Source organism: Rhipicephalus microplus, chromosome 4 (genome assembly GCF_043290135.1).
Source record: "Rhipicephalus microplus isolate Deutch F79 chromosome 4, USDA_Rmic, whole genome shotgun sequence".
Taxonomy (NCBI): Eukaryota; Metazoa; Arthropoda; class Arachnida; order Ixodida; family Ixodidae; genus Rhipicephalus; species Rhipicephalus microplus.
The window spans coordinates 65,310,204-65,320,662 of record NC_134703.1 but is presented as its reverse complement, the minus strand read 5'-3'; the positions used below and the strand labels follow the sequence as shown (position 1 = coordinate 65,320,662).

The following is a 10,459-nucleotide window of genomic DNA, read 5'->3' as shown; positions in this document are numbered from 1 at the left end:
CTTTCCTTGGCAATATTGTCTGTTTGATCTCATTATATATATATATATATATATATATATATATATATATATATATTAATGAGATCTAACAGACAGTATTGCCAAGGAATGTACAGGGGAAGTTATTAGAACCTATAGAATGTAAATAAGAAGAAAGAATAAAGAAAAGTGGATGAAAAAATGTGTGTGTGTGTGTATAAGCAAGCTTACTGAAATGCAATGATATTTCTCAAAGCCTTCTTTGTAAAGCCGACTATAGAAATTTAGACTGCCTTCTATAGTTATACAATTAAATACAAATATTTAGTGTTAAATAGCATAAACATCTGGGGTATATCAATTGGTGGCTCAGTGAGTCGATACAGCAAAGGTGCTTGGTATGCATACGTTTGTGTAGACACACGAACACATTATATTCAAAAAACATTATTACCCGTAACAGTGCACACTTCCCATGCAGGATGCAGACATATACATATTTCAGCAACTTAATTTGCAGTTACACTTGGTATCGCAAAACCATGCGAGTTCAGCCTCACCTAGTTCATTTCAAACTTTCTGATTATACAAAAATAACAGAGCTGCTCTGGCAGACATCGTTTCCACTTATTGATAAATATCTTTTCCCACTTCCTAAAAGCAGACATATATTGGCGTAAGATAAATGTCAAGTACATGTACCACAACACAGGTTTTCTCCCAACTGAAAGCAAACACAGTTATTATGATATTTCATACATACTACAGTTAGAGCATTTTACCGCCAATATTCGAACAGGTAAGGTCAGTGGCCGAAGAAAAATGATTAACAGATCAGCCCGCACCCCATGAAGCTTCACCACATATTAAAATTGCAAGTTTTATTTTTCAGCATCTTTCTAGGTAATAGAGACAGCATCCATTTCTCAAAAACACACTCTTCACAACAAAACCAAAACGAGGGCCGACAGGTGGAAATGCCTCAGATAGGCTGACCAAAGTTTCGATAGGAGAACCTATCTTCGTCAAAGGTGCCTAGCCTTCTCATCATTGGCATATTAGTTTCAAGGGGGTTAGTAAAGACGTCATCTCCTGGTGGTGGCATGTGTCCCTGTTGGCAATCGTAGCCTGAAAAACAAAACTATAAAGCAGAGGAGTGCAGTCCTTGCTTCATTTCAAGTTGGGTGGCAGTGATTCAGAATGTTCTCAGAGGGTGGAGAAAAAAAGAAAAAAAAAAGGAAACACCCAAAGTAGGAGCGGTGTGCTGCCAATGGGTGGCCGCTACAGACACGAAAAAAGCAAAGAGGTTAAAAGTTGGAAACCAGCAGACTGTCCCCGCGTTTGGCCATCACGAAGGGTTGCTGATTGGCCTATGCCGTTCTCGAACATCTATGAATAGGACTTATAAGAAAGAGGTTACAAAAAGGCGCAAGAGAGAAGCAGGCGGCTACTTTTAAATGCCAAGATTTCAAAGGTAAGCGACACCATATGTGTTTGTAAGACCACGTGTTTATTGGGGAAGGTCATTGGTTAAAATATGCTTTCACTATCCCCATAAGTGTCCCGCTCAACGGAATTGCCTCAAGAATTTGGCGGCATGTTGGCAGAGAAATAGGCAAGTTCGGAATGCAAAAGGAATAAGCAACTACGAGAGAAACACAAAAGAAAAGAAAAAATGAAAAAAAAAGGCGGATTAGTGATAGGCGACACGCTAGCGTTAACAAACGAGGAAAGGAAAAATAGACGCAGAGAAATTTGTGGCTTGGCAATGACTTAATGGTGCACGGTAGGAGTGTTTTTTGAAGCGATAAAAGAGGAAAGGAAGCTGTGGTTGAAAGGTTCTGGAAAATAAAAACTTCATAGTTGCGTGTATATAGACACATGTATATCTATAATTAAAGTTTTAAAATTTAGAGTGAATATTATTATTACAATATGTAGGTTAGGAGTGATTCCATGTAATACCAGTTATGTCTATTTGAAGGTTGAATGTTTCTAGTCCCTAAATATGGCCGCAATTATGCAATGGCTTTCGGCGATTCCAAATTACCACGTGCAACATTGATTCCTGATGGGTGTAGGGACATAAATTTGTGTATAAATTATGATTTCATGTATTCTCTCGTGGTGACCGGAAATTATTTTGTAGAACATAAAGCTTTGCTTTTTAGAAAGTGTGGTCCTGTTGGTAGAAGTGACCGGCTACTACTTTCGGTAAATTGTGCTTTGTGTCTGCACGGTGACCGTTCAGTCTTACGTGATTTGGCGGCCCACTTTCGCCTATATATTGTTTTCTACAGCTGGCACACTCAGAAAAGTATATTAGGTTGTTTAAAAGTGCAGGTGAAGCTCTATGTGACCTTGTAAATGTAGTCAGATGCTGTGCTTTTTATGTTGGTAGCCGGCTGTATATATTTGCAGGGTGAGCACCTGGGCCAGCCACAGGGATCAGACGTCCTAGCCTAAGTTTGCGTGAACAAGCATGTCTTTAAGTTAGCGTTGCAAATGCCACGTGCCACGCATTTCTAATTCCCGCAAAACTTAAAGCAAACACTAGGACGTCTGGTCCCTGTGGCCGGCCCAGATGCTCCACCTGTAAAAATATATAGCTGGCTAACAACTTAAAAAGCACAAAATTTGACTACATTCACAAGGTCTCATCGATCTTCATCTGCACTTCGAACAACCTAATATACTGTCTTAAGTGCGCCACCTGCAGACAATATATAGGCAAAACTGGGCAGCCAATTCACGTAAGACTGAAGGACCACTGTGCAGACACAAAACACAATTTACCAAAAGCAGTAGCCAGTCACTTCAACCAACAGGGCCACAATTTCGACCAAGCATAGCTTTATGTTCTACGAATTTCTGCTCACCATGAGAGAGGAAATACATGGAATGACATTTGATACAGAAATGTAAGCACCTACACCGATCACGAATCAATGTAGCACGTCGCAATTTGGAATCGCCGAAAGCCATAGCATAATTACGACAGCATTTAGAAATGAGAAAGGTTCAACCTTCAAATAGACATAACCGGTATTACATGGAATCGCTCCTAGACTACAAGTGTACTATTGATGTTCTCTCGAAATTTTTTAAATTATAAATATAGATATACATGTGTCTATACACACACAACTACGAAGTTTTTATTTGCCAGAACCTTTCAACCAAAGCTTTCTTTCTTCTTTTGTCGCTTCAAAAAACACTACTACCGTGCACCCTTAAGTCATTGCCAAGCCACAAATTTCTCTGCGTCTCTTTTTTCCTTTCCTCGTCTGTTAACACTAGCGTGTCATCTACCTCCAACCTGCCTTTTTTAATTTTTTCCTTTCTTTCTGCCTTTCTCTCATTGATGCTTATTTCCTTTGCATTCTGAATTTCTCTATTTCTCTGCCAACATGCCGCCAAATTCTTGAGGCAATTCTGTTGAGCGGGCCACCTACGGGGATAGTGAAAGCATATTTTAACCAATGACTTTCCCAATTAAACACATTCTCTTCCGAACACATCTGTTGTCGCTTACCTTTGAAATCTTAGCATTTAAAGGTAGCTGCCTGCTTCTCTCTCGCGCCTTTTCGTAACCGCTTTCTTACGAGTCCCATTCATAGATGTTCGAGAACAGCATAGGCCTTTATCGTCGGCAACCCTTTGTGATGGCCAAACGCGGGGACTGTCTGCTGGCTTCAAACTTTAAAGCTCTTCGCTTTTTTTGCCTCTGTAGCGGCAGCACACCGCTCCTACTTTGCGTGTTTCCTCTTTTTTGCTTCCATTTTTTTCTCTACCCTCCGAGAACATTGTGAATTGCTACCAGTGAACTTGAAATGAAATGAGGACTGCACTTGTTTGCTTTCTAGTTTTTTTTTCTTTTCCGGCGGCAATTGCCAACAAAGACACGCACCACCACCAGGAGATGACATCTCTACTAACCCCCTTAAAGCTAACATGCCAAGGATGAGAAGAAACGGCACTTTTGACGAACATAAGTCCTCCTATCGAAACATCAGCCAGCCTATCTGAGGAACTTCCACTGTTCACCCAGACTATCCCACTGTTCACAAGTTTTTTCTGATCCTAAGGCAGTTTTCAAGGCATTCGAAACACTATGGGCTGTTTATATAAGCTCTGCACACACAATTTAGCCATCTGATGTACAATATGCAAAGTATAACAGAGTGACTTGTTGGGCTTTACACTCTTACAGAGTATAAAAGATGGAAAATTCGTAACTTCATATCTAACTCAGAATACATGCAACAATCATTACCTCTTACAAAAAATTAGGAATGTAATAAGCACCAGCACACACTTCGCAGAGCTGCTCAGAAATGCATCTTGATAAAATAGTTAAATATTGCAGTAAATTACGAATGCAAAAACACAACACCAGTGCACTAGTAGAGATGCCTGGTTGGCACCAAACTGCTGTACTTAAGATGCATTATGGAAGCGAGACCACAGCCCACAACTAATATACGCTTCAAGTAACCCTTGACTGCTAAACTGAAGGCCACAAAATTAAACCATGGCTGTGGTGGCTGCAATTTCGATTAAGGAGGAAATGCATGACACGTGTCTGCTTAGACGTGGATGGATTTAAAGAACCCCAGGTGGTCAAAATATCTGAAACCCTCTACTCCAGTGTCCCTGATAATTATATCATGGTTTTAACACGTTAACCTCGGTAAATATTATTCTCATTACACTTGACATGAAATAAAGCAAGCAGATATTACTATGTAGCTGAAAAAATTCACCATTCAACCCTCCGATCCAAGGACTCACGTTACAATATTCTAGTATGCCTTCTATCAGTTATCATTAACAATGTTAAACATGAGTATGTATCACTGTAAAATATCCGACATGGTTTGGTATTGGCAAAGTTAGGTATGATGAAGTATGACAGTGGGAAAACACTAGATTGTACTTATGAATTGAACTTCCCAAAGACAATGAAATAACTACAGTGACAAAAATATATTAAAATAGAATATTCAGTGAAGGTTACACTGAAGATAAAATCATTAATGTGCTACTTTTTATCACAACACAAAAAGTGTTTCTAAATGGCCAATTGCACATAAGGCATCAATTAACATGACATGCAAGTCTGGCGAGCAACACACTCAGTAGATCTTGGAAAAAACAAAATATCCAATAAAGAGCTCAGTAAGCAGCACTGACACATTCTTAATTGCACTGCCTAGTTACATTGAATTTTAGCCTTAGGAACAGAAAAACACCTTGGCAGATTGTGTCCAGGGGGACACAAAGTAATAAAATAATGCTGTCATCTGGCCTATCAACCAAAAATATTGAAATTTTAGTAACGCAAATAAGCAGGTATGTTTGCATTAAAAAGTTGGAGGCAGTCGTGTTTCTACACAGTCCCACTTGGAAAACTTTTTTGATTATGTTTATGCTCCTAGATATCCCGTTTGAAAGTTTAATTTTGCTTTTTATGATTACGCATGCAAGGCAGTGAGGTTTAGCAAAATATCACTCCATAGCGGAACGAGCAGTCGGTTCTTGCTATCGCCAGCGAATAGCAAGAGTAACCATTTTAATGTTTGCCCATGCCTTCCACCGACGGTCAGATTAAATGCATGAAATCAGAATCTGTGCTAGTGCTCACTGTCCTGCACACATAATAATGCAAGCCGCAACTAAATTTCCAGCAGGATATCTGAGCACAGGCATGCTAGAATTCTTACAAGTGACAATATGTAGAAATGTGACTGGCTCAAATATTTAACACATACATGATCTCCTGCTGTGGTCACTATTAAGTTGATTAATAAAACTTAATGGCACCGCTGACAGTGATAATTATTGTCTCACATTGCATCCTCCTCGATACATAGCTATCAGCAGAGGTGGCTTTACATAGATAACTTACAGCGCTGACTTCCCTTTTAAGGAAAAACAAAAGGGTTAACTTTGAACACCCTGAACCTTTGTGCTCCTTGAATACAGCTACCAGGTGGCTCTCTGCAGCTCGCTTTTTAGAAGAAACAGAAGCCATGCGCCACTGATGTGCACCAGCAGTCAAATTTTCCACGAGCCAGCCTTGGATGATGGGCTAGTCCAGACGTCTCCTACACTCTCTTCCTACGACGAGCATGTATAGACTGCGAGAGAAACAAAAAAAACAATTTACTGATGTGTCTGTTAGCGAAGCAGAATTTGGAACTCAATTTAGAATGATCTGGAAAGTTTTGTTTTAAAAGAGTAGGATGTACGAAAACCAGACATGCTACAACAAAAACATCCTCAATGTTTTTGGCGAACATAGCTGCAACCTTACGAAAGAATATGCATTTTTCACATAACAGATCTGTCACAAAATATACTTGAATAGCGCTCTGGCATAGTGCGTATACATGCCAATTCAATAATAGGGCAGTGCGTACATGACGGTATGCACTTTGATCAAGTATCCATTGGAGGTAACACATAAAGTTATATTACGAATTTTAGTTTGAACACAACTAATGCAACTCTCTTTCGGCTGCCTACATTAGAACGATTATGCCGATAACGAAGAAAATTGGTTTCACTAAATTACTATTGTCAACTGCTAAATTATGGCTGTTAATTTAATGATTCCAGGTGGCTAAAAGGCAGTGCCCCTCACTCATCCCTAACATACCCCTCATTACAGGCTGTCTAATAAATAATGGGAAAAAATGTGGAAGTGCTAATACAACGCACCCATCTTGAGCTAAATACCATCCCAATAAAGCATGCAAGCTTCTGCAACGATCTCTAGTAACAAGAATACTGGAAGGCATTGGTCACGATTTAGCAATACACAATAAACGTTTGACGAGACTGATTTCTGAAGTTGTGTAATTGCGTCAATGCCAACAGCTTGGAAACATGCAGTCTATATTCATGATTTCCAGATGAACATACTGTCCAATTTTCCATTTTCACAGCAACACGTGCATGCCTTATGTATGCATACTATGATGTATAACATTATTGCAAGTTTTGAGCATTAAATGATATATTTGTTTCTCCAAACACCACAGATCCCTTCTATAACTGTAGCGCATGCCTATAGAATTTACTGAAGCTTGTCATCTGATGTGAAGACAAAACAACATGCTGACCCTAATTGAAACCATGACGTTTTGGCCCCCACACAAAAGCCCTATTCACAAGTGACAAAGACTGTGCTTTTATTCGAGACCAATGTGCGGTTTTTCAATGTTTTCATGTGTGTTTCTGACCAGATCGGCATAAGCTTGTCATCTGTTATTAAATGCCATTGGAGGTGATGGTCTAAACTGTTCTTACTGTTCGTACAAGTAAAATTGCTTAGCGAAGTTTGAACACAAAGTTTTGGCGAGGCACATACAATATTTAATAAACCACCACAAAATAATGAAGTCTAAGCATAGCGAAAACAAGCTGAATAAAATAAAATGTGCTCTACCGCATGAACTACTGATCGAATTAGGGCTCGCTCAGTTAAGCTACAGTTATTCGGCCCCAATAAGCCATGAAAATTTTGTTCGGAAATACAGTTCAAGTTTAACGAACGGCTCAAAATTCATGGGTTCCGAACGCATCAGACAACCTATGTTGCGAGTGTATAACGTAAGCTCAGATTTGACTAAACGGACTGCATAAACACGTAAGCGTACATACGTGCAAGCCTTGCGAGCCGTATCTAAGACGAGGCAGCATGCTGCACGCGAACTCGAATAACACGGTAGTTCAAAGATGCGTGCCGGCGTGGATGCATACACCGGCATACGTTCTGCTGCCCGCAGCAATTTCTGATAGCAGTTTAAAAAAAGGGCGTACAACATACGAAACTTTTCAAACTGCTTTGGACGTACAACGTATGAAACGTACAACAAATGAACCCGTTGACTCCTGTAGCACACAATATGAACAGGCATGCAAAAAAAAAAAAATCCTCAAGTTAAGAGATCCAAACATACGCGCCCTAGGCGTAATCAACGCTTACAGCTAACAAACGCCGTCTTCGCCCAACAATTATTTAACCAAAATATTGGTCCATCGCGAGCAGGGCTCCCTGCCAACACCAGTGCCGACAGAGGCGAGCGCCGTCACAACTCGCACAAATCCGCTGCCGAATTCCCACTGCGCAGGCACGCGCCATGTGCTTCACACACCGAAGCATGCTTGAATCGAAAGAAAAAGCTCGCCCACGCTTGACTTCCTACAAAAACGCCTTCATCCTGATGAAATGACACACACAAACAGGTTCGCTACGTTAAAAAACTTCACTTATCACCCACATGTAACGAAAAACGTAGCATGGCGTCGTTATCACGCTCTCGGTGTTGACAAAGCGCCGACAGCAGGAATGTGGTACGTACCTGGCGAGTGTTCCAAAATGCGACGCCACACGTCCTCGCTTGAGTAGAGTTCATCTTCGTAATAGGCAGCACCGGCAGAACACAAAACACGAACGCAGCGCGCAAGCACACCTCAAAAAACGAGAAAAAACGATGCAGAACCGACAAGCTGCAGCGCCCGACCAGCGAGCACGCCAAAACAAGTTCGGGGTTACAGCTCCGCAGACGTACAAAGGCGCAATAAAATGTTTAAGTAATGCGGTTAAGTATAAAGAGTAAACGGAAATATATATAACATAAAAACAAAGCAGGAAAAATAATTTTATTTACACGAAAAAACGAATTAAAAAATTAACACGTGACTTTAGCGCGCGAAGTTTGAAACGCTTGCAGGTACAATGCATTTTTAACAAATGAAGAACAGCGGTAATAATCACCTAAAACACTCATACTCTTGACTTCGAAATGTACTATGGTTGACGCACACATTTACACACAAAATTTTATTGCAATGATTGATGGTGCCTATGCATAGGCGTGCCCACCACGTGGGAAGGGGGGCGGGGGCAACCCTTGGTCACTTAGGGGGCAATGTAAATCCCTATAGGTACATAGAGAAATAGAGAGGGGGCACTGTAACTCGACGTAAGTTTTTTAACTCGACGGGGGTTGCAGCGCCCCCTGCTGATCACCTCATACACCCCCCCCCCCCCCCCGAGGGGATGTCAAAGAGAATAGATAGCAAATACAAATTTTACGGCGTGGGTCGCAGTGTCCCACAATATATATATATATATATATATATATATATATATATATATATATATATATATATATGTGTGTGTGTGTGTGTGTGTGTGTGTGTGTGTAGGGGGGGGGCGAGAGGCGTGTCTCTTCCTCCTCTCGTACCCTTCTCCCCTTCGCTTCGCAAAGGCGCTGCGTGCACTGACCGTGCCATTCTCTGACCTTTATTTCTTCACCTAAAAAACCACTTCCCGCGGGCTCCCGCATGGTTGCAGAAGGTAGTGCATTGTTTTCTTTTTGGACCAAGCACGTCTAGTCTTCGATAATCTTGTGAAAACAACTTGCACTCGAACGGCTTTTGACCGAGCAAGGGTTTTTTGTAATAAATTCAAGCTTTTTTTCTCTCAATTGCTTCTACACATGAATATGTGCTGTCCGTAGATCGTGACAGTAGCCCATTCATTTATTCACATATAATGTGGACGATATAAAGCGGCAAAGCATGTCGAATCATACAGTGCGAGAAGAAGTTAGTCTCTTTTACATTTTCTCAATTATTCTTAGTGTTTTGTAAAATTTGTCAATGCCTCAATCATTTCCTTGATTTTTTTCATCCCTGCGACATTGTTATTTTAGGAAAGGCATGCATTCCTTGCGCTATGCGTGGTATTTGATTTGCAAGCATGGATGCAGCTCGATTCTTGCACGTGCACTCCCGCGCCGGTGGTCTGGTGCTTATGGTGCTGAACTGTTGACCCGCAAGTCGCAGGATTGAATCCCGGCAGTTCACGGCGGCCAAATTTTTAATGGACGAGAAAGAGTGCGAGACCTGTGTAGTTAGACTTAGGTGCACCTTAAGTAACCCCAGGTGGTTTAAATTTTCGGAGCCCTTCGGTACAGCGTCTCTAATGATTATATGACAACTTTGGGACGTTAAACGGAACAATTTTTATTCCAATAATTATAGGTGTACACCCTTCTGTTCTTCAACACCCTCACAAACGGCATAATAACACCCTTTTTCCCGTTACACCCTTCTCTGAGGGTGTACCAGCAAAGAAAAGGGTGTTAAATTCATTCAAAGAGGGTGTAAATCTTGAAAACACCCTTTTTACACCCATAAGGGTGTAAAAATTTTTACTGTGTGCCTTTTGACAATATCATTCAAAGCATCATGCAGTTGCTCGCAAAACACTGGCGTCGCACTCGGAGGGCGGTAACAGCCACAAATTATGACATTTTGATAGTTGACATGGAGGGAAACACAGACAAATTCTAAAGGTGATGCTATTACAACTTGGCTAGAAACTATATAATCAGCTACGGCTATAAGTACACAACCTTCTGACGATTCTTCTCTATCACATCTGTAAATGGTATAATTA

General features: G+C 40.8%; 1 long non-coding RNA gene across 1 annotated transcript; it reads right to left on the bottom strand.

Annotated features, from left to right (window-relative positions):
- Positions 1-374: 374 nt before the first annotated feature.
- Positions 375-8,528, bottom strand: LOC142814297 (uncharacterized). Its single transcript, XR_012894910.1, has 2 exons — positions 8,352-8,528; positions 375-6,122 (listed from the first exon to the last, which is right to left on the bottom strand). It is a non-coding gene; the product is annotated as an uncharacterized LOC142814297 (long non-coding RNA).
- Positions 8,529-10,459: the final 1,931 nt, after the last annotated feature.